We start from the raw sequence: 25205 nt of genomic DNA on the forward strand, positions 1-25205 counted from the left end.
CCCCCCAAAAATAAAGTCTGTCACTGTTTCCATTATTTCCCAATCTATTTGCCTTGAAGTGACGGGACTGGTTGCCATGATCTTCGTTTCTTGAATGTTAAGTTTTAAGCCAACTTTTTAACTTACCTCTTTCACCTTCATCAAGAGGCTCCTTAGTTCCTCTTCACTTTCTGCCATAAGGGTGGTGTCATCTGCATATCTGAGGTTATTGATACTTCTCCCGGCAATCTTGATCCCAGCTTGTGCTTCATCCAGCTTGGCATTTTGCATGATGTACTTACTCTGTGTATAAGTTAAATAAGCAGGGTGGCAATATACAGTCTTGACGTACTCCTTTTCCAATTTTGAACCAGTCCATTTTTCCATGTCCAGTTCCGTTGCTTCTTGACCTGCAAACGGATTTCTCGGGAGGCAGGTAAGGTATTCCTTAAGGTATTCTGAAAGATGATATTCCCATCTTTCAGAATTTTCCAGTTTATTGTGATCCACACAGTCAAAGGCTTTAGTGTAGTCAATGAAGCAGAATTAGATGTTTTTCTGGAATTCTCTTGCTTTTTCTATGCTCCAGTGGATGTTGGCAATTTGATCTCTGGTTCCTCTGCCTTTTCTAAATCCATCTTGTACATCTGGAAGTTCTTGTTTCACTACTGTTGAAGCCTAGCTAGGGAAGTCCTAATTGACATATTTGAATTTAGGTGTACTGTTTATCTTCTGTTTGTTATCTCTGTTTTTTAAATATTTTTTTCTCCTTCCTAACTAATTTGAACATTTTCTGTTATTCTGCTTAACTTACCTATTGTGTGTTTTGCTCTATGTCTTTGTAGACACTCTTTTAAGGATTACAATGTACATACTAAACTTGAACAACCAGTATTTTACTACTTCAAGTAAAGTGTAGAAATCTTATCACCATAAAAATGACTTCATCTTTGCCCCCTTTAAGTTATGTTTCTTATATATTACACTACATGCAATGAAAACTCTATCAGACCATATAATTTTTTGCTTTCAGATGTCAAACATAAGGAATTCAAGAGGAAAGAATAGTCTGTTATGTTTATCTAGATTTTTACAGTTTCTCTTCCTCATTCTTTATTCCTAATCATCCAAACTTCCTACTGATAGCTTCTCTCTGAACAACAGAAAAAGCAATTATTTTATAGCATGTCTGCTGGCAACCTTTTCTCTTGTTCTCATTCATCTAAAGCATCTATATCTGATCTTTACACCTGAAGGACATTTTTGTTGAATGTAGAATCCTTAGTTGATAGTTCAGTTCTTTCAAGGCTTTAAAAATAATGTGTTACTTCCTGTTACTATTCTCCACTGTTTCTGGTGAGAAATCTTAAGTCATTCTGGTTGATTCCCTCAAAGTATTGTTTTTCTTTGGCTAGTTTCTACTTTTGTTTCTTAGTTTTCATCAAGTGTGATTATGATATCCTGGGTTTAGATATCTTTGTGCTTATCCTTTACTAAATTCACTGGGCTTTTTAAATCTGTAGCTTTGTATCTTTTGCCAAACTTGAGAGATTTTCAGACATTATTTCTTCTCCTGTATTTTTAGCACCATATTCTTTTTTTTTTAACAATTCAAAAAAATTGTTTAAATGGAGGATAATTGTTTCACAATGTTGTTTTGGTTTCATAATGCCATATGACAATGTGAATCAGCCATAAGTATACATATGTCACCTGCCTCCTGAACCTCCCTCCCACCTCCCACCCGATCCCACCCTCTAGGTTATCACAGAGCACGCTGAGTTCCCTGTAGCACCATGCTCTTTTTTCTTTCCTTCTGAGCCTCCAGTAACATTGATGATAGGCCTTTGGTTATTTTTGGTCTCTGAAGCTGTCCTCTTTTTCTTTTTTGTGACTCAAATTTATTTCTGTCATTCAGATTGTATAATTTTTATTAACTATCCTCAAATTCATTGACTTTTTCCTTTATCATCGGTTGTTGAGCCTTCCCAGTGGATTTTTCCATTTAAAATGTTGTATATTTCAATTCCAAAATTTCCATTTAGTTTTTCTTCATATCTTCTATCTCTTTTCTGCGACTTTCTAACCTTCCATTTGATTCAAGAGTTTCTACCATTGTATGTATTGCATGAGTATTTTTTAATGGGTAATTAAATGTCTCTGTCAGGTAACTTTACCATCTATGTCATCTTGACACTGGCATCTGTTGATTGTCTTTTCCTGGGGTTCTTTATATGCCAGGTCATTTTGAATATCATGAACGTTTTGAATAGTATGAGTCTCTGGACCCTCAGTTATTAATATGTTCAACCAATCTGCTGTTTTTATTCCTACAACATGCACTTGCCTAAGGGTTCTGATACCTGATGCATCACATGATTTTTATTGTTTTCCCTCTTCTCCCTCCCTCCCAGTTTCTCTGGTCTGCTAATTCACTTCATTCTCTCACAAATATTTATTTAGTATTCACAGTGTGCTGAGCATGGTTCTAGGCACTGACTATTCATCCAGGAATAAAACAGACAAAAATGCCCATCTTCATGGAACATATATACTAGAAGGGGGAAATAAACATCAACAATGAGCCTAATTAGTAAGTTGCATTACACATGATTAGGTGTTAAGTAGGTGTTAATGTTTTATGGACAAAAGTATAGTATGATAGATTGGAAGTAGTAGACAGGTCATAGAAATTTTAAATACTTTATTAAGGATAGGACTCATTGACAAGGGAATATTTGAGCAAGAAAAATGTGTATGTCCAACCAAAAGTTCTGTTAAGAGTAATTCTATAAGAAACTAAACAGAACAGTATTTATGTGATTACTGGTTATTTATCCCTCAAGTTACTTGCTCTTGTATTTTCCCAAGTGAAATAAAAGATAATTTTTTGTAATGCAACTATAATCAATTTCTTCTTGTAATTTCTAAATCTTTTTTTACTGTGTGTGCCCTCTTTAAGCAAGACCCAGAATGGTCTTAATAACTTGTAATAATAGGCATCAGAATTTTTTTCTTATTCATATATTTATTTTTATTGAGATAAAATTGATATAAAATTAACCATTTTAAGGTCATAATTCAGTAGCATTTAGTACATTCACAAGGTTGTATAACCACCACCTCTGTCAAGTTTCAAAACATTTTCATCAACCCAAAAGGAAATCCCATATCCATTAAGCAGTTATTCTTTATTCCCCCCTTTGCCCAGCCCTTGTCAACTCCTAATCTGCTTTATATCTGTATGGTTTTAACTATTCTTGATATTTCACATGAAAGTACTAATATATGTGATCTTATATATGTGACTTCTTTTACTTAGCATAATGTTTTTGAATTTCAGCTACATTTGTAGCATGCATCAGTGCTTCATTCATTTTTTTTTTTTAAATTTATTTTACTTTACAATTCTGTATTGGTTTTGCCATACATTGACATGAATCCACCACAGGTGTACATGCGTTCCCAAACATGAACCCCCCTCCCACCCCCCTCCCCACAACATCTCTCTGGGTCATCCCCGTGTACCAGCCCCAAGCGTGCCGTATCCTGCATCGGACATAGACTGGCAATTCGATTCTTACATGATATTATACATGTTTCAATGCCATTCTCCCAAATCATCTCACCCTCTCCCTCTCCCTCTGAGTCCAAAAGTCCGCTATACACATCTGTGTCTTTTTTGCTGTCCTGCATACAGGGTCATCGTTGCCATCTTTTTATGGCTGAATAATATTCCATTGTACATTATGTTCTGGGGCTTCCCAGGTGATGCTGGTGGTGGTGAACCCAGCTGCCAATGCAGGAGACATAAGAGACTCAGGTCCAATCCCTGAGTCAGGAAGATCCCCTGGAGAAGGAAATGGCAACCCACTCCTGTATTATTGCCTGGAGAATTTTCCGTGGACAGAGAAGCCTGGTAGGCTACAGTCCATAAGGTTGCAAAGAATCAGACATGACCAAAGCGACTAGCAGGCACTTATTTTTGTTCTGTTCATTCATTCTATGTTTTGTTTACTCGTTCGCCAGTGGACACTTGCGTTGCTTCCACATTGAACATAATGCCGCTGTGAACATTCACATTGAAACACAACATTCATATTTATTTGAGTCCCTTTTCTCAGTTCTGAGTCGGACACAACTGAGCGACTGAACTGAACTGAACTGAATGGTAATTCTATGTTTAAATTTTGAGGAACCATCAGACTGTTTTCCATAGTAGCTGTACCATTTTACATTCCTGTCAGAAATTTACAAGATCCATATGCTCACCAATTCTTGGTTGTTGCTTTTTTTTGTCTTTATGATTATGGCCATGCTAGTGGATTGAAGTGGTATCTCATGGTTTTGATTTGCATTTTACTTATAACTAATGATGCTGAGTATCTTTTTGTTTACTTGTTGGCCATTTCTGTATCATTTTTGGAGAAATGTTTTCAAGTCCTTTGCTAATTTTTTACTTGAGTTGCTTTTCTTTCTGCTATTGTGTTGTGAGAGTTCTTTATATATACTAAATACAAATCTTTTATTAGATATGTGATTTGTAAATATTTTCTCCCATTCTGTAGTTTTTTTCATTTTCTTGATAGTGTCTTTTGATGCACAAAAGATTTAAAAATCTTTTATTTCTTACATTTTTTGGTATCATATCTAAGTATCCATTATCAAAGTCAAAATAATGAAACTTTCCCCTGTGTTTTCTTCTAAAAGCTTTATAGTTTTAGTGCTTGCATTTAGATTGTTGATCCATTTTGAATTAATTTCTGTATATGATATGAGGTAAGGGTCCAACTTCATTCTTTTACATGTTGATAGTAGTTTTACCAGCACTGTTTGTTAAAGAAACTATTATTTAGCCCATTGAATGATCTTGGCACACTTGTCAAAACTCAGTTGACTACCAATGTATGGGTTCATTTCTGAACTCCTAATCCTGTTCCATTTGTCTGTTCTTATGCCAGTACCACACTATGTTGATTACTCTAGCTTTGTAATAAGTTTTGAACTGGAGAAGTGTGAATCTTTCCATTTTTTTCCATCCGAGTATCTTGGTTATTCAGGGTCTCTTGAGATTCCATATGAATTTTATGATTAACTTGTCAATTTCTAAATAAAGGAAACAGGTTTTGATGGGGATTGCATTGAATCACAAGATCAACTTTGGGAATACTGATATCTTAACAATATTAAGTTTTCCAGTCCATGAACATGGAATGCTTTTTTATTTATTTAGGTTTTCTTTAATTTCTTTAATTAATGTTTTGTAGTTTTTAGTGTACAATCTTGCACATCCTTGATTTTCTTCCTATTCTATTCTTTTTCATTCTATTGTAAATGGAATTGTTTTCTTGATATCATTTTCAGGCTCATTTTTAGTGTTAGAAATACAAGTGATTTTTTTGTGTAGATCTTGTGTCTTGAAACTGCCAAATTCTTTTGTTAGTTCTCATAGTTGTGTGTGTGTGTCTATTCTTTAGGATTTTCTACCTGTAAGATCTTGTTGTCTGTGAGTTGCGTGTCATTTACTGTGTCTTTCACTCCCACTGTTAAGATATTAAAGTTCCCAGGACTTCCCTGGTTGTCCAATGCCTAAGACTCTACATCCCCCAATGCAGGGGGGTCCAGATTCAATCCTTGGTCGTGGAACTAGATCCCACATGCCACAACCAAGAGTTTACATGATGCAACTAAAGATCCTGCATGGCGTAACTAAGCAAAACTAAGATACTAGAGTTCCAGTTATTCTACATTCTCTCCAGCATTTGGTGTTATTACACTGTATCACTTTCGCCATTCCAGTGAACTTGTGATGGTATTTTATTGAAATTTTAATTTGCTTTTCACTGGTGACTAACGACATTGAATACTTTTCCATATGTTTCTTGGCCATAGAATTTGTTTTTGAAAATCAGTGTCAGATAGTTTAAGATGTTATTGTCAAATTGACTATTACTATTGATGTAGGTCTAATTTTATAGTAAAGATTTGAGAAATTAAGTCCTATTATGTAATATATGTGAACATTAATAACTTCTGGACATTTAAACATTTTACAGAACAAGGAAAAAATAATTTTCCTTTATTGTTGATATGTGAATAATCATAGCTATGATTGGGCATGGGTTAACACTTTTTAAAGAATTCAGTTAATATTACTTATTAAGTGGTACGTTATGCCAAGTGGCATACTTGTGCTTCTGAATGATACAAGAGAGAGAAATATGCACATTTACTTGTACATCACTGTAAATCTGCAAATGAACATCACTGTATTTGGCTAATATGTCTGAAAATGGAGTTGTCTCCAGCTGCTTGCTGTAATTTGGGTTGGATTGTTTCACGCATTAGAGACACTCAGTTCAGTTCAGTTCAGTTCAGTCGTCCAGGCAGGTCCGACTCATTGCAACCCCATGAATCACAGCATGCCAGGCCTCCCTGTCCATCACCAACTCCCGGAGTTCACTCAAACTCACATCCATCGAGTCAGTGATGCCATCCAGCTATCTCATCCTCTGTCGTCCCCTTCTCCTCCCGCCCCCAATCTCTCCCAGCATCAGAGTCTTTGGCCAACTCTTCGCATGAGGTGGCCAAAGTACTGGAGTTTCAGCTTCAGCATCAGTCCTTCCAAAGAACACCCAGGGTTGATCTCCTTTAGAATGAACTGGTTGGATCTCCTTGCAGTCCAAGGGATGCTCAACAGTCTTCTCCAACACCGCAGTTCAAAAGCATCAATTCTTTGGCGCTCAGCTTTCTTCACAGTCCAACTCTCACATCCATACATGACCACTGGAAAAACCATAGCCTTGACTAGATGGACCTTTGTTGGCAAAGTGATATCTCTGCTTTTGGATATGCTATCTAGGTTGGTCATAACTTTTCTTCCAAGGAGTAAGCGTTTTTTAATTTCATGGCTGCACTCACCATCTGCAGTGATTTTGGAGCCCCCCAAAATTTGATACTGTCTCCACTGTTTCCCCATCTATTTCCCATGAAGTGATGGGACCAGATGCCATGATCTTCGTTTTCTGAATGTTGAGCTTTAAGCCAACTTTTTCACTCTCCTCTTTCACTTTCATCAGGAAGCTTTTTAGTTCCTCTTCACTTTCTGCCATAAGGGTGGTGTCATCTGCATATCTGAGGTTACTGATATTTCTCCCGGCAATCTTGATCCCAGCTTGTGCTTCTTCCAGCCCAGCATTTCCCATGATGTACTCTGCATATAAGTTAAGTAAGCAGAGTGACAATATACAGCCTTGATGTACTCCTTTTCCTATTTGGAACCAGTCTGTTGTTCCATGTCCAGTTCTAACCGTTGCTTCCTGACCTGCATATAGGTTTCTCAAGAGGCAGGTCAGGTGGTCTGGTATTCCCATCTCTTTCAGAATTTTCCAGTTTATTGTGATCTACATAGTCAAAGGCTTTGACATAGTCAATAAAGCAGAAGTAGATGTTTTCCTGGAATTCTCTTCATTTTTCCATGATTCAGCTATTAGAGACACTAATTTTGGTTAATTTGTGGGTGCCACAGCTTTCTAGTTTTTCATTGCCTGCAATTTCAAAGTACTCGTCTGCTTCTCACAAAATACTTAAATGAGTACAGACAGAAACATATAACCAGTTTGCCACTATTATAAGCTGCTGTTTTTACTCTCAGATATTGAAATGTAGGAATGAAGAATGGCTCAGAAACCTTGTAATAGCTTAGAGAGTTATCCTTTGAAAAGATATGCATTGAAATAAGAACATTAAAAGAGCCCAGGGGTACAATAAAATGTGGTAGGAACACTCTGTAAATCCCACAGTCTTAGTTTGGAATATCTGGAAATGATCGTAAACTCCTTTGAACAATTCTGTGACTTTTGGTATTAAATTTGTCATTTGTAAGATTTTAGCATATGAAGGGATATCTATTTTACTTGCTCTCTTTTCTAATGCCATGGGGTTTTGTCTGCTTACTTATAAACATATTTAGAAGAGCATAAATACATTTATTAGTCACTTGCTATTTGCCTTCATGTTGCTAGTTTCTCTTCTTACATTATCTCTAATCTTTACCATAATCATGTAAATTCAATTTATAGATGGGAAACTAAGGCTCAAAATTTGTTTCTTGCCTAAAGTTACAGACCACAGTAAGAGATAATTCTAATCATAAAGCCTATAGTTTTCCCACCATACCAATGGCTTTTACCCCAACCCAGTTAAAATGGCATTTCTGTTGTTAGATTTTAATATGTTTGAATAGCTCCCCCAGATTAATAATGTTCATCAGGGGTTAGAAAACACTGGATAATGCCCTGTGTTCACTGTTAAGAGACCATACTTCAGTAGAAGAGAAAATATAGGAAAAAACATCTTCCTTTAAAAGTATGTACAATATTGTCCATTTATCTGTGCCACAACATATCTGTTAAAAACTTCCAGTGCATGGTGGTACACTGAGAACATGCTCAAGCCTCCCTTTGATCCTCTTTATTCCTCTTAGATTTCCCTCCTTCCTCCTCCAAAAATTACACAGTACTGATTAAACACAACTGTGAAAGGAAAACAAAAAGCAAAATTGGCAAAACTCATGAAAAAACCTTGAAAAGGGAGTGGGAATGCAGATGAGGAAACACACACAGAAGTAGAATACTGTAAAAGATGTGTGATTATAAGGCTGTGTTATGTCTAGCTTGCTGGATGAGCATACATATGGATCTACCTCTCCCAAACTTTATTTCTCCTTGGTGTGTATGGTGCAAAATCAGACAATGTGGGTGCTTTAAAAGCCAAAGCAGGGACTTCCCTGGTGGTCCAATGGTTAAGAATCCACCTTGCAGTGCAGGGGATGCTGCTTTGATAGCTGGTCCAGGAACTAAGATCCCACATGCCACGGAGCAGCTAAGCTAGCACACCACAACTACTGAAACCCACTGGCTCTGCAGCATGTGTACCACAACTACAGAGTCTGTGCACTGCAGTGAAAAAACCAGCATGATGCAGTGAAGATCCTATGTGTCACATCTAAGACCCAAGACAGCCAAATAAAGAAATAAAACATTTTTTAAAAGCCAAAGGAATTCCTCAATGTTGTCAATATCCAGAAAGGATAGGTAGCCCCCCCCAAATAGTAACTCTCCATGTTCACTACCCAGTGAAATATTTTGCCTTTCCTCTGAAAAAATGCTTCTGTAATCACATCAGTCACAGACTAACAAGATATCTCTAAATCCTAAACGAAGATGATCCCACAAGTCAAATCACAAAATATTTAAAGAAAACTAATACCATGATGGAAGGTTCCAAACTATAAAACGGAAGACCTAATACCCAAGGAATCAGAGTTAACAGAGCAAAACAGAACTTTAGAATAAATATATTCTCAGAGACATGCAAGATGATATTACATTTATTAGAAAAGAAAAAAAAATTTTTAGAATCTTCCCCCTTTTAAAATTAATTTGTTTTTTATTGAAGGATAATTGCTTTACAGAATTTTGCTGTTTTCTGTAAATTCTAAAGCTTTTTGAAGTTAAAAACAGTTTAACAAGAAAGACCATAAAATTGGGAAGAAAAAGGATACATAGGCATACAGTCATCCATTCATCTCCATAAATGCTTAGAGAGATGTATGGAATAACATTCAATTAATGTTAGCACTTTTCCTTTCTGAGTAATGGGATATTGGTTGGTTTGTTGCTTACTATTTTGTACTTTTTATTACTAAACTTTTTATGGATGTATGTTTCATTCCATAAAAATTAAGTCGCTTCATAAATTAAATTAATGAATTAAATAATTGACTTAGAGATTAAAAAAGAAAGTGATAAAACAATTCAAAGAAGATAAAGGTTCAAATTAATAAGGGTGAAATCAGAAATGAGCATGTTTTGATTGATTAAAACATCGATAACAGATTAATCGTCATAAGTCTAGAAAAAGATACTAATCAATATCAGAAATGAAAAAATAAGCACAATTGAAGATACAGAGGTTTGTAAAGTGGTAAGATCTCTGTATAAATGTGTGTTAATGAAATGTGAAAGCCAAGATTCAGTGGGTAGTTTTTCAGAAATATGACTTATTCAATCACATGAAATGATAAAAACCTTAAGTTAACTAATAATTATGAGAAAGAATTGAAAAAAAAATTTAAAGATTTCTCCCTACAATGGCCAAAGTTTTACAGGTGAGTTCTAGGAAACTTTTACAGACTTCCTATGTAATCTTGCATGCTGTATAAAAAGATAGGACCCTGCCCAATTGGTTTCATGATGAGCGTGTGATACTAATACCCAAACAAGACAGGGAGGACACAGAAGAAAGAGAGAGAGCAAGAAGTCAGGGGGCAGGGGAGGTGGTGAGAGGGAGGAAAAACTAGAGATAGGACTAAAAAAAGTAAATAAGATATCAAAATGCTGAATTGCTACTTAGTATTTACACTAAGAATGCAAAATGGATCAGCACTCTAAAATCTATCTGTATAACTTAGTTAGTTATTAGAGGAGAAAACTATGCAGTCATCTCAGCAGCACCCCTAAAAAGCATTCAGTAAAATGCAAAAGTGTGGTTTTGGCATAGGGAAAGACAACTATATCAATAACAGAGTAAAGATTCTGAGACAGACCCATATCTGTCTCAGATATCTGTATATCTCCCAACTTAAATATAGAGTAAATGTGATACTTTAAATCAGTATATAAAGAATGGATTATTCAATAAATGGTGTGCATTTAGGAAAATGTATGAAAATTTTCACACCATTCACAAAAATAAGAATTAAATGTAATAAAATTTTAAATATAAGAAATACTTTGCAAATGTTAGGAGAAAGTGTTTGTGACCATGAGGTAGGGAAGGCCTTAAAATCAGCTATCAAGATCAAAAACCATTTTTAAAAAAATAGATGGCTCACTTAGATATAGCAAAATAAAAACTTCTCTATAACAAAAGAACCTTTAAACAAATTAAGAAGCTAAGTGCCAGACTTAAAAAAAAAACATTTCAAGTGGATAAAAAAAGCACAGTAATATATTCATGATACAAAAAAGGGAGGAGGAAATTGAAAAATGGGCAAAGAATATGATCAGGGAATTAAAAGAAAAGAAAATACCTAATAAACATTGGGAAAGATGTTCAATCTAATAAGCAGGGAAATGCAAGTTTTTAAAGATAATAAAATTGTTTTTATCTACTGGATTAGCAGAAGTTTGTTTTTTTGTTTTTTAAATTGGTATGTCCAGTGGTGGCAGGTATGTGGAGGAAAGGATATTCTCTTAGTAATGGTGGGCTTGTAAAATTGTAGAGTTATTATCTAGAAGAATTTGGCAGTATTTTGCATACCATTTAGAATTCATAAAAAAAAAAAAAACAACTCTGAAATGCATTCTTATTTACTCCTGAGGCTGTTACTTTGTCCTTATTTTACCTATCAAAAATGAACTCAAGAGAGGTCACACGGTAGGGCTGGAACTCTTCCCCTTTCCTGATACCAGTGCAGTGTTCGGTGTATCCCATGGTGGTTCCTAGGGCGAAGGAGTAGCACGAGCCAGAGTTTAGAGGTCGGTCAGTCCAGTCATCGCTGGGGCATGCAGTCTTACGTGACTAAAGGATAGCTGAAGGAAATGCACTGAGAGATGGGACTGAAAATGTAAGATGAGTTGGAATCATGAAAAGCTTTGAATATCTTAACAAGGAGTTAGGTTTTGTTCCATGAAAACTGAGGATCTCACCAGAGGTTTTAGAGCATTGACTAATAACAGTTTAAAGAGTGATTTACTTAGTTTGGTAATTGCGAGGTCTACCCATGGTGCTGCAAATGACATTACTTCATTATTTTTATAACTGAGTAATATTCCATTGCATGCTATGCATGTTAAGTTGCTTCAGTTGTGTCCCACTCTATGTGACCCCATGGACAGTAGCCCACCAGGCTCCTCTGTCCACAGGATTGTCCAGGCAAGAATACTGGAGTAGGTTGCCATTTCCTTCTCCAATATTCCATTATATATAAGTATATCTATCTTCTTTATCAATTCATCTGTCAATGGACATTTAGGTTGCTTCCATGTCTTGGCTGTTGTAAATAGTCCTGCAGTGAACATTGGGTGCATGTATCTCTTTAAATTTGAGTTTTCTCTGGATATATACCTAGAAGTGGGATCCTAGATCATACAACTCTACTTTTAGCTTTTTAAGGAACCTCCATAATGTTCTTCATAGTGACTGTACCAATTTACATTCTTACCAACAGTGTAGAAATGTTCCTTTTATTCCACACCTTTTCCAGCATTTATTGTCTGTGGACTTTTTAATGATGGCCTCTGACTGGTATGAGATGATCTTCATTGTAATTTTGATTTACATTTCTCTAATAATTAGCATTATTGAGCATCTTTTCATGTGCCTCTTGGCCATCTGCGTGTCTTCTTTAGAGAAAGGTCTAGTTAGATCTTATGCTTATTTTTTGATTGGGTTGTTTGTTTTACGATATTGAGCTGTATGAGCTTTTTGTATATTTTGGAAATTAATCCCATGTCAGTTGCAATCTTTGCAAGTATTTCTCCCATTGTATATAGTTTCCTTTGTGCAAAGGTTTCAAGTTTAATTAGGTCCCATTCATTTATTTGTATTTCCATTACTCTAGGAGGTATATCCAAAAAGATATTGCTGTGATTTGTGTCAAAGAGTGTTCAGCCTATGTATTCCTCTGGGAGTTTTATAGTATCTAGCCTTAACATTTAAGGCTTTAATTCATTCTGAATTTATTTTTGTATATGGTGTTAGAGGATATTCTAATTTCATTCTTTTACATGTGGCTGTCTAGTTTTCCCAGCACTACTTATTAAAGAAACTCTTTTCTCCACTGTATATTCTTGCCTCCTTTGTTGTAGATTAATTGACCACAGTGGTGTGGTTTTATTTCTGGTCTTTCTATCCTGTTTTAGTGATTTATATGTCTGGTTTTTGGCCAGTGCTATACTGTCTTTGATTACTATAGCTTTGTCATATCGTCAGAGTCTGAAGTCAGAGAATCTGATTCCTCCAGATCCATTTTTCTTTCTCAAGATTGCTTTGGCTAATCAGGGTCTTTTGTGATTCCATACAAATTTTAAAAATTACTAAAAGGATCAGACACTGTGATCAAGTGGGATTTATCTAAATGATGCAAAGACTTTTTCAGTATCCACAAATCAGTCAGTGTGATACACCACGTTAAGAAAGTGAAGAATAAAAGCCATGAGGTGCAGAAAAAGCTTTTGATAAAGTTCAACATCCATTTATGATAGAAACTCTCCAGAAAGTGGGCATAGAGGGAACCTACCTCAGTGTAAGGCCGTAATAGCAAACCTAGAGCTAACATCGTACTCCATGGTGAAAAGCTGAAACTAGTTCTTCTAAGATCAGAAACAAGGCAAGGAGATGCCCACTCTCACCACTTTCATTCAACATAGTATCGTAAGTCCTAGCTGCAGCAATCAGAGAAGAAAAAGAAAAGGAATCCAAATTGGAAAAGAAAACTGTCACTGCTCACAGATGACCTGATATTATATATAGAAAAGCCTAAAGATGCCACCAGAAAACTATAGAGGTCATAAATTAATTTGTTAAAGTTGCAAGATACAAAACCAATACACAGAAATCTGTTGCATTTCTATACACTAACAATAAAAAATAGAGAAATTAAAGAAACAATCCCATTTACCATCACATTAAAGAGAATAAAATACCTAGGAATAAACCTACCTAAGGAGGCAAAAGACTTGTATTCTGAAAGCTATAAGACACTGGTGAAAGAAATTGAAGACAACACAAACAGATGGAAAGATATACTGTGTTCTTGAATTAGAAGAATCAATGTTGATAAAATGACTGTACTACTCAAGGCAGTCTTCAGATTCAGTGCAATCTCTGTCAAGTTACCAATGGCATTTTTCACAGAACTAGAATAAAAAAATTTTAATTTGTATGAAAAGGGTACTCTTTTTGCGGAGTTTTGTTGTGGAAGGTAATACAGGAGTGCTGCAGTACCTAGTGAAGTGAAAGTGAAGTCGCTTAGTCGTGTCCGATTCTTTGCGACCCCATGGACTGCAGCCTACCAGGCTCCTTCATCCATGGGATTCTCCAGGCAAGAGTACTGGAGTTGGTTGCCATTTCCTTCTCCAGGGGATCTTCCTGACCCAGGGATTGAACCCAGGTCTCCCACATTGCAGGCAGATGCTTTATCCTCTGAGCCTCCAGGGAGACATAAATATAGGGAAGGTTGTTTTTTAAAATGAATGGGATTGGACTTCCCTAGTGGTCCAGTGGTTAAGAATCTCCCTTGCAGTACAGAGGACACCGGTTCAATTCCTGGTGTGGGATGCTCTGACACACCGCGGGGCAACTAAGCCCACATGCTACAGCTGCTGAAGTCAGAGCACCCCAGAATTCGTGCTCCACAACAAGAGAAGCCACCGCCATGAGGAGCCAGTGTGCACTGCAGCTAGAGAGTAGCCCCCATTTGCCGCAACTAGAGAAAATTCGACGTGCAGCAACAAAGACCCAGTGCAGCCAAAATAAATAAAATAAAAATGTAAAAATAAAACGAGTGGGATTGAGGCACATCCATATGCCAGTGGGAATTATCTGGACTGAAGAAATTGATGATATTGAGAAAAGATATTGCAGTAACAATCCTTGAGAAGTCACAAGTGGGTGAGATTCTGACCACAAGTGGAAGGGTTGGCTTTAAAGAGGGGCACAAATCCTTTTTCCATTATTAGGGCAGTGAAGGTAACGTATGTGAAGTCAGTCAGATTGGTAGAATTAATGGGAAGATGAGATAAAATTCATCTATTTGGATCTATTTTCCCCCTCAAGTGACTTCCCTGGTGGCTTGGATAGTAAAGTGTCTGCCTACAATGCCTCAGGTTCAGTCCTTGGGTTGGGAGGATCTCCTGGAGAAGGAAATGGCACCCCACTCCAGTGTTCTTGCCTGGAAAATCCCATGGACGGAGGAACCTGGTAGGCTACAATCCATGGGGTTGCAAAGAGTCAGACATGACTGAGCAACTTCACTTTCACTTTCATTCTCCCTTCAAGTATGAGGCAAGGTCATCAGTAGTAAGGGACTTGGGAAAGGGATGTTAGAGATTTGAGGAGACAAGAAAATTGTGAAATAGTTGTCTCAAAGTGGCAAAGTAGGTATATAGAAAGAACTGATTTGGACTCTGTTTCTGACAGTGTTAAGTCCCCATTTGAGACTTGTAGTAATACATTAATACATTTTAAGTGAAAGCAGTCAACAAAGTTGTATGACTTTTCTCTGGTAGTCATCTACTCAGGCTAAAAGGGTTGAAAGAGGAAAGAAAGGACTTTGAGAGTGTTGCAAAGTTGAAAGCATATTTCTTCATGGAATTTATTCTGAGTAAGATCATGGCATCTGGTCCCATCACTTCATGGGAAATAGATGGGGAAACAGTAGAAACAGTGTCAGACTTTATTTTGGGGGGCTCCAAAATCTGCAGATGGTGACTGCAGCTATGAAATTAAAAGACGCTTACTCCTTGGAAGAAAAGTTATGACCAACCTAGATAGCATATTCAAAAGCAGAGACATTACTTTGCCGACTAAGGTCCATCTAGTCAAGGCTATGGTTTTTCCTGTGGTCATGTATGGATGTGAGAGTTGGACTGTGAAGAAGGCTGAGCGCCGAAGAATTGATGCGTTTGAACTGTGGTGTTGGAGAAGACTCTTGAGCATCCCTTGGACTGCAAGGAGATCCAACCAGTCCATTCTGAAGGAGATCAGCCGTGGGATTTCTTTGGAAGGAATGATGCTAAAGCTGAAGCTCCAGTACTTCAGACACCTCATGCGAAGAGTTGACTCATTAGAAAAGACTCTGATGCTGGAAGGGATTGGGGGCAGGAGGAGAAGGGGACGACCCAGGATGAGATGGCTGGATGGCATCACAGACTTGATGGACATGAGTCTGAGTGAACTCCGGGAGATGGTGATGGACAGGGAGGCCTGGCGTGCTGCGATTCATGGGGTTGCAAAGAGTCAGACACGACTGAGCGACTGGACTGAACTGAACTAAACTGAAGAGAGCAGTAAGAATACTCGTTACAAACAAAAGGGCAATGATTTTGTATCTTGGTGAGATCCAAGAACTGTTGGAGTAAAGATCTACGTTTTGAGCAAACATACCAGGTGAGATATGAGTCATGTGGATGTGAGCCACTCTTGAAGAAGCATTTACAATAGTTTTGAGTCATAATGGTTGTTAGAGAAAATACCTGTTTTTGTTCAAATTACATAGTATATCAATTTAAACACAGGCAGAGATGCTTGTAAGAAAGTGAATTTATACATATGTGTAGGAAGACATTAATCATTGATACCTTAGAAGGGAGTAGATTAATGGTCAGAGAAAATGAGTGTAACATTGTTTTATTATACATTTAGCTTTTAAAATATATTGTAAAATTGAACATCTGTTACATTGTATCTGCATGCATTTGAATTTTTCTTGTAAAGTAATTGTTCAAATAGTTAATTTCCATTTATTTCTGAAATTTTGAATCTACTTGTATATTTTAATTACAATATTTTATCCACATCTGAAAATAAAATTATGCTCTAAAATTTTGTTACTGCAAGAAAATTCTGAATTTTAGTTTAATTTGGGCAGTTTTTCAAACTGAAGGTGCTATCTTTAATTCCCTTTGTTAGCCTAATTATGCACTTGCAAATTGTTCTCAGTAAAACTTGGCCTTTAGTTTTAGCTGCCTTCCTTTACTTAGGAAGCCATTGCAGTTTTCCTTTATTAAACTGAATCGGCACCTGTCTTGGAAGACATGATGAAAAGTACACTTAGTAGTCTAAACGACTGGAATTCTTTTTTATTGAAGTGCACATACTTTATTTCTGAGCTTTGGTGGAAGAAATGTCATGAAATTTGTGATGGGTATTGGAATATTTCAAAATATCAAATTTATATTACAAGAAAGGTTAAAATGATTTTCCCCAAATCTATTCTTTGTTAACCACAACTATTTTATACTGAATTTGTGGGCACTTTTTCCCCAAGTGCCTTATGTCATTATATATTTACTATAATTATTATATGCCTTTGAACAGGTGCCTTATTAATATGTACACTGTTGAATGCTTTTTCTAACAGCTTCAGTCAACTGCCAAATGTTATTAATGGCCAGAACTAGGCTGGGCTATAAGAATGCAAACAAAATACAAAATGAGGTCCCAGATGTTAGGACGCCTTTTAGATGTTTATATTTTCCCTATAATTTTGCTTTTCACTTCTCAGTAGTACTATATGTTGTAAACCAAATTATACTTCTTGTTTTATAAATATATTTGACACTTTGTTGTTTCTGTGTTTTTGCTGTGCTGTTTCTTTTCTACCTTATTTCCAATTCTGTGTCGTCTTTTCTCATTAACACTCATCTCAAATGCTGTCACCTACATGATAAATACTTCCTTCATCCAATAAATACACTATAGTGGCACTTATGTTTGCCCTGTTTTAAATAATAATATATTGTATATTATTCTGCCCCTTGCTTGAAATTAGCTCTTCGAGAGTAGTGTCTTATTTTACTGCTCTTTGTATACACCATGTCATACCTAGCATATAGTAGTCAGAAAATATTATATTATACATTGAATTAAAAAATCAGAAATAGCTATAGAAAAATAACATATGTAACAAAAGTGGTCAGGAGTCAAATACCTGTGATCATGAGAGAAGTGATCAATGCTGAGTTACTGGAGAGGATCGCACTTGAGTTGAACCTTATACCTGAGGACCCTAAAGTACAATCAATCAGAGCAGATGCTATGGGAATGATAAATTCCATTTAAAATGACAGTTTCCATAAATTGAATTAATATTGGGAGATTTGATAGTCTTTGACTTTCCCTGATTACAGTAGAGTTACAACTTCTTCCATTTTATGAATGATATAGCCTTTTTACATAGTGAATATACTGGAAACAAAACCATATCTAGTCCAGAAAATCCTCTTAGAGTAAGGATGTCACTATGGGTGATAACTAGCCATCCTGTGAAAGGCCATAAATCCCAGTGAAGTGATCTGTCTAATATTCCTTTCAAATACATTTGGGACTCTGGAGATTGTTTCTATTCCCAGAGGCTTGGCAGCTGATCTCTATTGAATACTGCAGACTCTCTCAGAATGTTTTTGTAGGGGACTTGGCTGGTTTTGAATGAGGAAGTAGGTTCTGGAGAGCTGCTGGAATGAAAATCACTGGAATAGTCTGATAAAAGGCTGAGCTTTCTATGTCTAGTACATCCTAAGTGATAGAGAAGCCACATGGATAGTGCCCTCTGGCAGAACCATGTCTCCTGGAGAAGAGTAAAGCTGGTTTTGACTGTCAAATGGGTCATCTAAAACCACAGCCATCTTATCCTTTTGTGCCCAGGACCCTCAGTACCTGTAGGGGCTCATGAAAATGTTTTAAAGTCTTTTGAAATCCAAAGGAACAAATGAACAAAATGTTTTAAGACCCTGTTGCTGGCAAAGATTGAAGGTAAAAGGAGAAGGGGGCAGCAGAGGATCAGATGGTTAGATAGCAACACCAACCCAATGAACATGAATTTGAGCAAACTCTGGGAGGTAGTGAAGGACAGGGAAGCCTGGTATGCTGCAGTCCATGGGGTTGCAAAGAGTCACGCATGACAGTGATTGAATACACATGCATTAATATATTTGTCTTCATACCAAAAGGGCAATAAATATAATTTTTCACTTTTTTATGGAGGAAGGGCCATGAAGATAAAGTGTTCTGGGCCCATAAAATTCATAGTGCACCATTGCCTGAGATGTACCCACTTCTCAAGTTTGGTGCTAGACTGCAAAAAAGCAGCAGCTTTGGCCAGATACGTGATATTTTCATCTACTCCTTTCTCTCTGCATCTTAGTGTCTTCATCTGTCTAATGAGGAGTATGGATCAAGCATACTGTGAGGGTCTTGCAGGTCAAACTTTATTCACTGAAGTCCTGCACCAGAAGTTCTGGAAAAGTTAAAGGCCAAAGCAGGTTATCTAACATGACCTTATTATGAACTAAGGTCCTGTGAGAACCCATGGACACAGAACAGACCCGGTAACTACCCTATATTTTTTGAGTCCAGTTAGAAGTACAAGTTCAAAATGATAAAAGCATGATTAGGATGCAACTGGTAAAAAATTCGAGGTAGTAAAGTGTCTTGTGTAAGTACTCAGTAAAAGTGAATGGATAAAACAATGATGTATGTAAAATATTAGCCTATTTTCTTAAGAGAAATCTGCATTTACCAGAAAAAAGATTAACCTGTGGGATTTTTTTCTTTCTTATGCTCTACAGAACAATAGCAGAAAACATTTTGGAGATGGTTGTATCTAAACTATTTAAATCTATGGACTTCCCTGACAGTCCAGCACTTAAGACTCTGTTTCCAATGTAGAGGCTGTGGGTTTGATCCCTGATTAGGGACTAAGATCCCCATGTCATATGGAGGGGCCAAAAAAAAGTACTTAAATTTCATTTCTACAAACTGTAAGCTTCTGAAGATTGTTGTTATTGTTCAGCTGCTAAGTCATGTTCAACTCTTTGCAACTCCGTGGACTGCAACACACCAGGCTCCCCTGTCTTTCACTATCTCCTAGAGTTTGCCCAAGCATCATGTCCATGGAGTCTGTGATGCCATCCAACCATCTCATCCGCTGTCACCCCCTTTCCTCCTGCCCTCAATGTTTCCTAGCATCAGGGTCTTTTTCAATGAGTTGGTTCTTCACATTCAGGAAGCCAAAGTATTGGAGCTTCAGCTTCAGCATCAGTCCTTCCAGTGAATATTCAGGGTTGGTTTCCTTTAGGATTGACTGATTTGATCTCCTTGCTGTCCAAGGGACTCTCAAGAATCTTCTCCAGCACCATAATTTGAAAGCATCAATGCTTGAGCATTCAGCCTTCTTTACGGTACAGTTCTCACATCCATACATGACTACTGGAAAAACCATGGCTTTGACTGGATGGACCTTTGTTGGCAAAGTGATATCTCTGCTTTTTAATACACTATCTAGGTTTGTCGTAGCCTTTCTTTCAAGGAGCAAGTGTCTTTTAATTTCTTGGCTGCAGTCACTGTCCACAGTGATTTTGGAGCCCAAGGGGGGAAAAAAATCTGCCACTGTTTTCACTTTTCTACCATCTATTTGCCATGAAATGATGGGACCAGATGCCATGATCTTTGTTTTTTGAATGTTGAGTTTTAAGGCAGCTTTTTCACTCTCCTCTTTCACCTTTATCAGGAGGCTCTTTAGTTTCTCTTCACTTTCTGAGATTAGAGTAGTATCATCTGCATATCTAAGGTTGTTGATATTTCTCCCAGCAATCTTGATTCTAGCTTGTGATTCATCCAGGCTGGCATTTCACATGATGTACTTTGGCGCTAGTGGTAAAGGACTTAGCTTTTACAGGAAATGTAAGAGACACAAGTTTGACCTCTGGGTTGGGAAATCCCCTGGAGGAGAGCATGGCAACCCACTCCAGTATTCTTGCCTGGAGAACCCCATGGACAGAGGAGCCTGGTGGGCTACAGTCCATAGGGTGTCAAAGAGTCAGACACGACTGAAGTGACTTAGCACACACGCACTCTGTGTATAAGTTAAAAAAGCACTGTAACAACATACAGCTTTGACATACTCCTTTCCCAATTTGGAACCAGTCCATTTTTCCGTGTCCGATTCTAACTGTTGCTTCTTGACCTGCATACAAGTTTCTCAGGAGACAGGTAAGGTGGTCTGGTACACCCATCTTTTTAAGAATTTTCCACAGTTTGTTGTGATCCACACAGTCAAAGGCTATAGTGTAGTCAATGAAGCAGAAGTAGATGTTTTTCTGGAATACCCTTGCTTTTTCAGGGGTATTGGCAATTTGATCTCTGGTTCATCTGCCTTTTCTAAATCTAGCTTGTACATCTGGAATTTCTCAGTTCATGTACTGCTGAAGCCTAGCTTGAAGGATTTTGAGCATTATCTTTCTACCAAGTGAAATGAGCACAGTTGTGCAGTAATTTGAACATTCTTTGGCATTCCTTTCTTCGGGATTGGAATGAAAACCGACCTTTTCCAGTCCTGTGGCCATTGCTGAGTTCTCCAAATTTGCTGGTATATTGAGTGCAGCACTTTCACAAATCATCTTTTAGGACTTGAAATAGCTCGGCTGGAATTCTATCACTTCCAGTAGGTTTATTCATAGTAATGCTTCCTAAGGCCCACTTGACTTCACACTCCCAGGATATCTGGGTCTAGGTGAGTGACCATACCATCACAGTTACCAGGGTTTTAAAGACCTTTTTTGTATAGTTCTTCTGTGTATTCTTGCCACTTCTTTTTAATCTCTTCTGCTTCTATTGTGTCCTTGCCATTTCTGTCCTTTATTGTGCCCATCTTTGCGTGAAATGTTCCCTTGGTATCTCCAGTTTTCTTGAAGAGATCTAGTCTTTCCCATTCTCTTGTTTTCCTGTATTTCTTTGCATTGTTCACTTAAGAAGCCTTTCTTAGCTCTTTTTGTTCTCTGGAATCTGCATTCAACTGGGTATATTTCTCCTTTCTCTTTTGCTTTTCGCTTCTCTTCTTTTCTCAGTATTTGTAAGGCCTCCTCAGCCAACCACTTTGCCTTCTTACATTTCTTTGTTTTGGGGCTGGTTTTGGCCTTCTTTGTAGCCAAAGATGGAAACACTCTATACAGTCAGGAAAAACAAAACCTGGAGCTGACTGTGGCTCAGATCATGAGCTCCTTATTGAAAAATTCAGGCTTCATTTGAAGAAAGTAGGGAAAGCCATAGGCCATTCAGGTATGACCTAAATCTGAAGATTAAGCCCAGAATAAAACTGTTATTTTCTGTTTATTTTATAAGGTTTTATCATTTTCTGTCTAATCCAAAATGTGTGCTGTATTAAGGTATTAGAACAATATTTCTCTAACTTCTACCTCTACTCTCTCTATGTTATTTATTTTTTGGATTTTGGTAGAAAATGGTCAATGCCTATTTGATGTTCCTCCTATAGTAAATGGGCCTCTGTATCAGTTATACTACTCCAACCTCCTTATTTGCTTACGGATAGCATACTGCTAGAAAACAGGATGATTTAATGGATGCCTACAAAATGTATGATTAGAAAGGTTAATTTGCTGAAAAACAGGTATTACAGAATGACAAAGAATTTACTTTTAGATTGCCTTGGGTTTTTTTTCCAGTCTAGTCTTTGATGTGCATCAGAAACACCTGTGCTACCTTTTTTAAAAAAAGTAAAAATATTTTGGTGCCATCTCAGACCTGCTGGTTTAGGAACTATGAGGATGTAACCCATGCATTTGTATTTTGAAAAAGATCCCAGACTCTTGTGGCAGGCACTGAAGGTTGCGAACTTCTGAAGTATAGTCAAATAGAAAGAAGCATAGAGTTTAGACTTAGATCTGACTCCATAGTCCAGGTATGCCACAGTCTAGGTATATGAAGCAGGACGTAGGTCTATGACCAAATTACTTAATCTCTCAGAGTGTCAATTTCCTTATCTATGGGACTGGAATGGTAGTACTTCAATAAGGTAGATGTGGGACTTAAAGGAGATAATAAAATTTCTTGACAGTAAGTGATAGCCGGTATTGTTATTCTAACTATTCTGAGTTATCCTCAGTTTTCCTCTTGACTTATGAAGAGTGAGATTTTTCTCACAATAGTTCTTTTTCTGCATCCAAAAAATATTTATGCAGAACTTCCTCCAGCTATCTTTTAATTAGACAGATTTACTTTGGGTTTTGCACTTTCCTCCAAGCTTGCATTTGGACTACTTAGAAAAATAATAGAGAAAATAGGTAGCATCTTGGCTTTTAGCTTCCTTACCATCCTCTGGAGTAGCTTATTATTTTGGATCTAGTTTAAAAGTTATTCACTGTCTTATTTTAAAAATAGGAATATTGGTTTATCTTGAATTTGGGACATAACCTTGTTAGTTCCAAAATCTTTAGATCAATAGGTTTTTGTTAATGAAATAGCATGGGGATGCCTAATTCTTTATATTGGCAACTCTGTCATCATATGTTTATATGGTTAATCTCTGAGGATCTGTAAATGATAATGTTTCAGATTTCTTTTGAAACATCTCAGGTAAATTTAACTGGTAATGTAATGGTGGAAAAACTCCAGAAGAAAAGAGAAGAGGAAAGAGAACGTCCTGTTCTAGATAATGGTCTTTCTGCATGTATAATATCGCCCATATATTTTATTTTCAGTTGCCACAAACTTGACAGAATTAAGGGAAAGTATTGATTTCTCTTTTTGTTTCATAGTTCAGGATTGATCAAATACTCAGAGCACAGGGCTAAGTTTGAATATTTAATTTACACAGACTTTGCCTAGGATTGAACAAGACTATGACTAGCTGCCTTCTCTCGTGAAATGTACATCACAGTGCCTTCTAGCAAGGGGCTCCCCCTTTATTTACTTTGTTGGCTTCATCATATATAGAAAACTGAGTGTATTAAAAGTTATTTTGAATTTAAGAATTGCAAGTGCTGGAGCTACATCATGCTTGGTGTAGCCTTCCTACTTGTTTTATTTCTAGGATTGCCATTAAGAGTAGTCTTCTGTTCACTATTTGATTTTGTGTGTGTGTGTGTGTATGTGTGTGTGTGTATGAATCTCTGCTGAGATTCCACCATTGTATATTTCTGAACCACAATACCATTTAGGAATATCTAATACCACCCTATTGTTGGGGTTTTCCATGAAGTGTTACAAAAAACTCAAATGAACTTTGGGACCAACCCTATAGTAAGTTGGAGAAGGAAATGGCACCCCACTCCAGTATTCTTGCCTGGAGAATCCTGTGGACGGAGGAGCCTGGTAGGCCGCTGTCCATGGGGTCACACAGAGTTAGACACAACTGAAGCGACTTAGCATAGCATTGTTAGACAAGGAGATGCACAAGCTACAGCAGATGAGGATATGAATAGACAAAAACCGTTTTCACCACCTGATACATTGAAAGATCTAAACAATCATCACAGCATAACACCAGTCAGTGAAACATTAAGTTGTCTACTATGTGTAGGCTTTATGTGAACATACCAAAGAAATGGACTGTCTCTGAGAACAATGTAGTTGGGGAAAATATCCAGAGATCCATAAATGCAATTGCAAGGTAACTCCACACACCAAGCTCTTAACAGGGGTCATGTAGTATAATATAATGCTTGAGAACATAAACTTTGAAACCAGATTGCCTGGGCTGAAATCCCAGCTCCTCTACTAACTGTGTGACCCTGGTCAAGGACTCAAAAGTGCTTCATCAGTAAAGAGGAGATAGTAATCGATCTGAAGTATGGAGAGTTTTGAGACCCAAGTTAAGAAATGTGGCTTTGACAACACTGAGAAACAGAAATTCATGGTAATTTTTTGAACAGACAGGTTACATGATGAAATTAATTGAAGAACATTATTTTAATGAGTGTATATAGATGGGGTGAGAAGGCCTGGAGGCAAAGACAGCAGCTGGGAGAATGCCAGAACATTGTAAACATGAAAGGTGCAACTGCAGAAGTGGAAATAGGTGGGAAAGACCAGAAATCACTGTGGAGGAAAAAACAACCAGATTTCATGATGGATTTGATGTGTTTTTAAATACCCCTCTCCCTACAAATGGCATAATTCAGCAAAAGCCTAGAAAATGCTGGTGTAGCAGCTCAGTGGAAATCTCCTGTAAGTGTTGGCGGAAATTATAAACTCTGGGGACTCCAGCTGGTAATGTGTGCATTCACTTACAGCTTCCTTTGCCCCTTTATACACTAGAGCACAACAGGAAATATTGGCTTATCCATTTAGGACCTGTCTCTATAGGAGATGCTTACTGAACTGAACACATTTGTTTAGAACTAATTGACCTTTCTAAAGCAGTGTTTTTTTAAGAGCTTACTCAAATTAGACAGACTTTAACCATCTGATAAGTCAGAGACAAATCAGTCCTCTTTTAAGCAAAGCCAACAATCCTGTTAAATGAGAAAAGCAGCAAAGATGGAAGATATCATTAGACAAAAGAATGCTGTATTAGTGAAACTGGTCAATCACGAAAATTTTATTATAATTTGAACATTGAATGTATTACTAATCTTTTCTTGTTTTTATGGTATTATCTGGGTGATGCAGACTTTTTTGTTACAGGATATAAGAATGTTAGA

General features: G+C 37.1%; 1 protein-coding gene and 1 long non-coding RNA gene across 2 annotated transcripts in view; one reads left to right on the forward strand and one right to left on the reverse strand.

Moving 5' to 3' along the window:
* Nucleotides 1-25205, forward strand: part of PEAK1 (pseudopodium enriched atypical kinase 1) — a 170937-nt gene that overhangs the window by 24273 nt on the left and 121459 nt on the right. The gene's annotated exons all lie outside the window — the stretch shown is intronic.
* On the reverse strand, nt 2040-10429 carry LOC120875483. The gene is made up of 3 exons (XR_005723971.1): nt 10340-10429; nt 10177-10179; nt 2040-2051 (listed from the first exon to the last, which is right to left on the reverse strand). It is a non-coding gene; the product is annotated as an uncharacterized LOC120875483 (long non-coding RNA).

Source organism: Oryx dammah, unplaced genomic scaffold, assembly GCF_014754425.2.
Source record: "Oryx dammah isolate SB20612 unplaced genomic scaffold, SCBI_Odam_1.1 HiC_scaffold_16, whole genome shotgun sequence".
NCBI lineage: Eukaryota > Metazoa > Chordata > Mammalia > Artiodactyla > Bovidae > Oryx > Oryx dammah.